Source organism: Salmo trutta, chromosome 12 (assembly GCF_901001165.1).
Source record: "Salmo trutta chromosome 12, fSalTru1.1, whole genome shotgun sequence".
Classification (NCBI taxonomy): Eukaryota; Metazoa; Chordata; class Actinopteri; order Salmoniformes; family Salmonidae; genus Salmo; species Salmo trutta.
The window spans coordinates 87,177,955-87,185,963 of record NC_042968.1 but is presented as its reverse complement, the minus strand read 5'-3'; positions in this window follow the sequence as shown (position 1 = coordinate 87,185,963).

The following is an 8,009-nucleotide window of genomic DNA, read 5'->3' as shown; positions in this document are numbered from 1 at the left end:
TTGAGCAAGAGCAGTGGCAGCCAGGGAAAGTGTTGGGGAAATAATTTGGTGACATCTTGTGGTCTTACTGTGAATTACAGGGTGGAGGCCAGTTACCACAGGGGGGCTAACTACCCGCTAGTACCCTACAGACAAACTTTCAGGTGAGTTTCGCTGCTAACTCAAACAAGCACTTGCTTGCTGCTTCGTTATTGTTTCTTGGCGTATTGTTTGTAACACATGTAGCTTACACTTGCAAAGTATTGAGTAATACAATGAAGTGAACTTACTTCTTTGCTGTGAAGGCAAGTGAGCTGTGTTGTTATTGTGGCTCTTCTATAATATTATCGCCATCCGCAAACAAACATTAGAGATGTTCTTACAGCTCGATCTATGTATCACTTACCGCTATGATGCATGCAAGAATAACTACGTACTTCCGGGTCACATATTTTTGGAATAAGAGTCCTGTATACTTTGTAAATTAATAATTAGGACGGAACGGGGTATGGTAGTAAGTGTCAGGCGCACCGGTTTGAGTGTGTCAAAAACGCTACTACGATTTTCACGATCAATAGTTTCCCGTGTGTATCAATAATGGTCCACCACCCAAAGAACATCCAGCCAACTTAAAACAACTGTAGGAAGCATTGGAGTCAGCATCCCTGTGGAACGCATTCGACACCTTGTAGAGCCCATCTCCTGACGAATTGAGGCTGTTCTGAGGGCAAAACAGGGTGCAACATTAGGAAGGTGCTGCTAATGTTTTTTACACTCAGTGTATATTATCCATGTCCCTGTTCAGCCACGACTCAGAAAAGAAACATAGGATATTACAGTTCTTCAGGTCCGGTTTATAGGATAGTCTTGAACGGAGCTTGTCCAATTTGTTTTCCAGTGATTGTACGTTTGCCAATAAAATGGAGGGTGGAGGCAGTTTATTAACTTGCCGAAGTAGTTTGGTCAGGGTGCCCGCACGTCGGCCTCTCTTATGCTGCCTTTTTCTTTTCCGAGTCTCGGGGATTAGGGCCTGGTCCTGGGTGAGCAGCAGTAGCAGCACATGGGTAAAATAACTGGGGAAGCCAATCCATAAAAAAAGCCATATTACAACCTATGTGTTATGATAATAGGGTGCAGGCCAGGCAGCAGGCTGTTAGCCAGCCTGCCAGCTTAGTGGAGTCTGCCACTAGCACAGTGTCACGTTCTGGCCAGTATAAGGGTTAATTGGTATTGTAGTTTGGTCAGGACGTGGCAGAGGGTATTTGTTTTATGTGGTTCAGGGTGGTGTTTTGGTAAAAGGGCGTTTGATTTAGTATTTCCGGGTTTTTGGTTTATGATCTATGTTTATGTAATTCTATGTCTAGTCTAGGTAGTCTGTTTTCTATGTAGAGTTAATTGGGGTGGACTTCCAATTGAAGGCAGCTGTGTGGTGTTGCCTTTGATTGGAAGTCCTATATTAGTTGGGTGTGTTTGTCTGTTTAATTGTGGGAGATTGTTCTGAGTTTAGCCTTGTGCCTTGCGCCTTGCCAGACTGTTTTGTTGTTTTGGTGTTCATTTAGTTTGTAAATAAATACACACGATGAGCATACACATACCTGCTGCGTTTTGGTCCTCCATTACCGACGACAACCGTGACACACAGTCAATGTAGTCAGCTCAGCTATCCCCATTGAGACCGTGTCTGTGCCTCGACCTAGGTTGGGCAAAACTAAACATGGCGGTGTTCGCCTTAGCAATCTCACTGGAATAAGGACCTCCTCCATTCCTGTCATTATTGAAAGAGATTGAGATATCTCACATCTCAAAATAGGGCTACTTAATGTTAGATCCCTCACTTCCAGGGAAGTTATAGTCAATGAACTAATCACTGACCATATTCTTGATGTGATTGGCCTGACTGAAACATGGCTTAAGCCTGATGAATTTACTGTGTTAAATGAGGCCTCTCCTGGTTACACTAGTGACCATATCCCCCGCACATCCCGCAAAGGCGGAGGTGTTGCTAACATTTACGATAGCAAATTTCAATTTACAAAAAAGAAAAGACTGCGTTTTTGTATTTGAACTTCTAGTTATGAAATCTATGCAGCCTACTCAATCACTTTTTATAGCTACAGTTTACAGGCCTCCTGGGCCGTATACAGCGTTCCTCACTGAGTTCCCTGAATTCCTTTCGGATCTTGTAGTCATGGCATATAATATTCACATTTTTGGTGACTTCACATGGAAAAGTCATTCCGAAAGAGCTTTCAGAGCCATCATCGACTCAGTGGGTTTTGTGCAACATGTCTCCGGACCTACTCACTGCCACAGTCATACTCTGGACCGAGTTTTGTCCCGTGGAATAAATATTGTGGATCTTAATGTTTTTCCTCATAACCCTGGACTATCGGACCACAATTTTATTACGTTTGTAATCGCAACAAATAATCTGCTTCGACCCCAACCAAGGATTATCAAAAGCCAAGCTATAAATTCTCGGACAACCCAAAGATTCCTAGATGCCCTTCCAGACACCCTCCACCTATCCAAGGACGTCAGAGTACAAAAATCAGTTAACCACCTGACTGAGGAACTAAATTTAACCTTGCGTATTACCCTAGATGCAGTCGCACCCATAAAAACAAAAAACATTTGTCATAAGAAACTAGCTCCCTGGTATACAGAAAATACCCCAGCCCTGAAGCAAGCTTCCAGAAAATTGGAACGGAAATTGCGCTCCACCAAACTTATTTCAAGGTTTTACTGCTAACCTACAAAACATTACATGGGCTTGCTCCTATCTATCGCTCCGATTTGGTCCTGCCGTGCATACGTACGCTACAGCCACAAGATGCAGGCCTCCTTACTGTCCCTAGAATTTCTAAGCAAACAGCTGGAGGCAGGGCTTTCTCCTATAGAGTTCAATTTTTATGGAATGGTCTGCCTATCCATATGAGAGACGCAGACTCGGTCTCGACCTTTAAGTCTATATTGAAGACTCATCTCATCAGTAGGTCCTATGATTGAGTGTAGTCTGGCCCAAAGTTGTGAAGGTGAACGGAAAAGCACTGGAGCGACGAACCGCCCTTGCTGTCTCTGCCTGGCCGGTTCCCCTCTCTCCACTGGGATTCTCTGCCTCTAACCCTATTACGGGGGCTGAGTGACTGGCTTACTGGTGCTCTTCCATGCCGTCCCTAGGAGGGGTGCGTAACTTGAGTGGGTTGAGTGATTGACATGATCTTCCTGCCTGGGTTGGCACCCCCCTTGGGTTCGTGCCGTGGGGGAGATCTTCGTGGGCTATAACTTGTCTCAGGGTAGTAAGTTGGTGGTTTGAAGATATCCCTCTAGTGGTGTGGGGGCTGTGCTTTGGCAAAGGGGGTGGGGTTATCTCTGGCCTGGTTGGTCCTGTCCGGGGGTATCGTCGGACGGGGCCACAGTGTCTCCCGACCCCTCCTGTCTCGGCCTCCAGTATTTATGCTGCAATAGTTTGTGTAGGGGGGCTAGTGTTCGTCTGTTATATCTGGAGTATTTCTCCTGTCTTATCCGGTGTCCTGTGTGAATTTAAGTATGCTCCCTCTAATTCTCCCTCCCGGAGGACCTGAGCCCTAGGACCATGCCTCAGGACTACCTGGCCTGATGACTCCTTGCTGTCCCAAGTCCACGTGGTCATGCTCCTGCTCCAGTGTCAACTGTTCTGCCTGCGGCTATGGAAACCTGACCTGTTCACCGGACGTGCCACCTTGTCCCACACCTGCTGTCTCGAACTCTGAATGGTCGGCACTGAAAAGCCAACTGACATTTACTCCTGAGGTGCTGACCTGTTGCACCCTCTACAACCACTGTGATTATTATTATTTGACCCTGCTGGTCATCTATGAACATTTTAACATCTTGGCCATGTACTGTTATAATCTCTACCCGGCACAGCCAGAAGAGGACTGGCCACCCCTCATAGCCTGGTTCCTCTCAAGGTTTGTTCCTAGGTTCCTGCCTTTCTAGGGAGTTTTTCCTAGCCACCATGCTTCCACATCTGCATTGCTTGCTGTTTGAGGTTTTAGGCTGGGTTTCTGTATAGCACTTTGTGACATCGGCCGATGTAATAAGGGCTTTAGAAATAAATGTGATTGATTGATAATTGCGTTGTTTTCTCTATAACCTGTTACCTACATTATGGTCAAGCAAGGTAATGTTTCCAACGTTTTCGGACTACTAAACAATTATTGATATCAAGGCACAAGGTGAGACCCAAATGCAGACACAGGAGGCAGATGGTTGGAGTCTTACAATGTCTATTAATCCAAAAGGGTAGGCAAGAGAATGGTCGTGGACAGGCAAAAGGTCAAAACCAGATCAGAGTCCAGGAGGTACAGAGTGGTAGACAGGCTCGTGGTCAAGGCAGGCAGAATGGTCAGGCAGGCGGGTACAAAGTCCAGAAACAGGCAAGGGTCAAAACCGGGAGGACTAGAAAAATGAGAATGCAAAAAGCAGGAGAACGGGAAAACGCTGGTTAACTTGGAAACATACAAGACGAACTGTCACAGAGAGACAAGAAACACAGGGATAAATACACTGGGGAAAATAAGTGACACCTGGAGGGGGTGGAGACAATCACAAGGACAGGTGAAACAGATCAGGGCGTGACAATTGACTTAAAACCACGGAGAGTCGTGAAGAAAACACGCTGCCTCCACTATTCCAGCACTATTTCAACTTCAACATTTCAACATCATCTAATCACCTCTGCATATTCTAATACAGTGACAACTAAAAGTTACCAAAAACGATTTAGTCCAATCAACGTTAGTTAAATATGATGTGGCTGTCCTTGGGACTGATTTCTGTCTGTGTGCGTGTGTGTGGTGTGTGTGGTGTGTGTGTTCGTGCAAGTAGAGAAAACATGTTGACTCACCCTACTTGTAGAGAAATGCCAATGCCATCCTCCTCTTTCATGTTGCCTAAACGGTCTATAACTCTGTCATACAGTACACACTTTTAGTTTTTGTTGTCCTAGGCTACCTGGCTAAAATACTTGCTTGCTAGCCTAACTTCCTTTCAGGGGCAACGATACACCAGGCCAGCTAGTCAACATTAGGATTCTACATGTAACTACATGTTGAACTTCCATCCTCTTAGGCCAGGGGCACAATGTATTAATTTATGGTTGGATCAAAATCACCGTAATAATCATTGGCCCGTACAGAGAATTAAGTAAAACCAGAAGTCCAAATCCCTATCTCCATCCATGGCTAACGCAGGAAAGGGCCGATTTATAGCTAGCTAGCCACCAGAGGACAACACAACAAGATGTAACAATTTACGTTTTTTTCTGACATTTGGCTTGTGATGTGATTTGTCTGAAGACAAATCCAAACTGTGTTTCCTTTACACTTTTTAATTTTTTTGGTGCTCACTCAGTTTAGCTCAACGCTGATTGGCTCAAATGCTTGCATTCAATGCTATGGGCGGCAACAATGTCATTCTCTTTCTGACCAGACAGCATCAGATAGATGCTCTACACATGCTGAGACAGAGCTCTGCTGTTTCGTTTGCTCCGATGCTTTCTCCGGTGAGATACATTCAGCAAATTTAAGGAAATGTATGAAACACAGAGAGACGAAAAAAATAATTTGTGTTTTTCTTTTTTCTTGGTACATTTTTTGGGGCCTTGGCATCCATGAATACACACCACTGGTGAGCAGTATGTCCTGCGCCTCTGACTCATTGAAGTAGAAATCTTCAGCCAAAATGAAGTTAGTGATCGCTGTTCTGATGTCCAGAACCTCTTTTCAGTCATAGGAAATGATGACGGAAACATTATGTAAAACTTAAGATCAGTGTTAAAAAAAAAAACACACAAACCAGCAGAATTGATCAGGAGCCCATAAAACATTTCTGCTATCCATTCCAGCAACATTCTCTTCTCATGTGTTCTCCCTGACCTCTGCCTTGTTCTTGATGACAGAGGAGAAGCGGACCAGTTTAATCTCCTTGGCTTTCCCTCCTCTAGCGTCGTCCCACACATATTCAGGTGACAGCAGCTTGGTGGGCTTATTCTTCACCAGGTACCAGTTCAGGTGACTCTCCTCCTGCCACACAGCCTCCACACTCACAGAGTTATCCACTTGGGGGGGGGGGGGGGGGGGGTAGTGAAAGGGAGAGGGAGGAAGGGGGAAAGTGGAAAGTGGTGGGAGGAAGGGGGTGGGGGGAGGCTGATGAAATACATCGACAAAATACGCAGGTATTTGGTGTTCTACGGGGACCTGTTCAGAAAGTGTTTTCAGCACTTCATTCAACACGCAGTGAAGGAGCGCCCTCTTCTTCTCCTCTTCGATGGACACAAGAGCCTCATGGACCCGGAGGTGCTCACGGCGGCACTAAGGGAAGGAGTTATACTTCTTTGTCTTCCACCATACTGAACCCATGTTCTGCAGCTGCTGGACATGGAATACTTTGGCCCTTTAAAGGCTGAGTTCTCCAAGGAGACCTCAGCCATTTTGAGCACACCTACATTGTAAACAAATCAGAATTTGCCAGAATATTACACTACCCGTACCAGCACTGGTTCCACTGCATGTGTGTGCTGTGACTTCTGCCAGTACTGGTTCTACTGCAGGTGTGTGCTGTGACTTCTGCCAGTACTGGTTCTACTGCAGGTGTGTGCTGTGACTTCTGCCAGTACTGGTTCTACTGCAGGTGTGTGCTGTGACTTCTGCCAGTACTGGTTCCACTGCAGGTGTGTGCTGTGACTTCTGCCAGTACTGGTTCCACTGCAGGTGTGTGCTGTGACTTCTGCCAGTACTGGTTCCACTGCAGGTGTGTGCTGTGACTTCTGCCAGTTCTGGTTCCACTGCAGGTGTGTGCTGTGACTTCTGCCAGTACTGTTTCTACTGCAGGTGTGTGCTGTGACTTCTGCCAGTACTGGTTCTACTGCAGGTGTGTGCTGTGGGATCTAGAGGTGACGTTGGAGCTGGATTTTATTGTGATTTTTGTGACAATAACGGGATGGAGGTCGAGATTTAATTGTTTATTAGGCTATTCAAGAGTCCTTCAGTAGAGTCAAGAGAGGAAAGGGAGAAAGGTATTTATGGGGGGGTCATAAACCTTACCCACAGACCAACGTCATGACAATATATATATATATATATATATATATATATATATATATATATATATATATATAATAATATATTTTGATTTGTTTAACACTTTTGGTTACTACATGATCCCATATGTTTTATTTCATAGTGTTGATGTCTTCACTATTATTCTACAATATAGAAAATAGTACAAATAAAGAAAAACCCTTCAATGAGTGTCCAAACTTTTGACTGGTACTATACATATAACTGGGACAGAAACAGTAGCAGCAGCAGCGTATGTAATGAGCAAAAAAAGTTTGTGGAAAAGGGTCAATGCAGATAGTTAAATACTTAAATACCAAATAGCTACTCAGACTAACTATTTAGCAGTCTTATGGCTTAGGGTAGAAGCTGTTCAGGGTCCTGTTGGTTCCAGACTTGGTGCATCGTACCGCTTGCCATGCGGTAGCAGAGAGAACAGTTTATGACTTGGATGGCTGGAGTCTTTGACAATTTTTAGGGCCTTCCTCTGACACCGCCTAGTATAGAGGTCCTGGTTGGCAGAGAGCTCGGCCCCAGTGATATACTGGGTCGTATTCACTACCCTCTGTAGCTCCTTGCGGTCGGATGTCAAGCAGTTGCCATACCAAGCAGTGATGCAGCCACTCAACATTCTCTCAATGGTGTAACTGTAGACGTTTTTGAGGATCTGAGCTTTTCAGCCTCCTGAGTGGGAAGAGGCATTGTGGTCCTCTCTTCACGACTGTGTTGGTGTGTGTGGACCATGATAGATCCTTAGTGATGTGGTCACCCGCTCCGCTACAGCCAAATGGACTATTTCGATCGACCCCCTTATTCTTATTTTTTTAACCGACTCTCTTGCACAGGCTCGATGTACACTAACTGGACTCTAACCAGACACTGACACATACTCAATGACAATCCAACACACGCATATTGACGCCACAC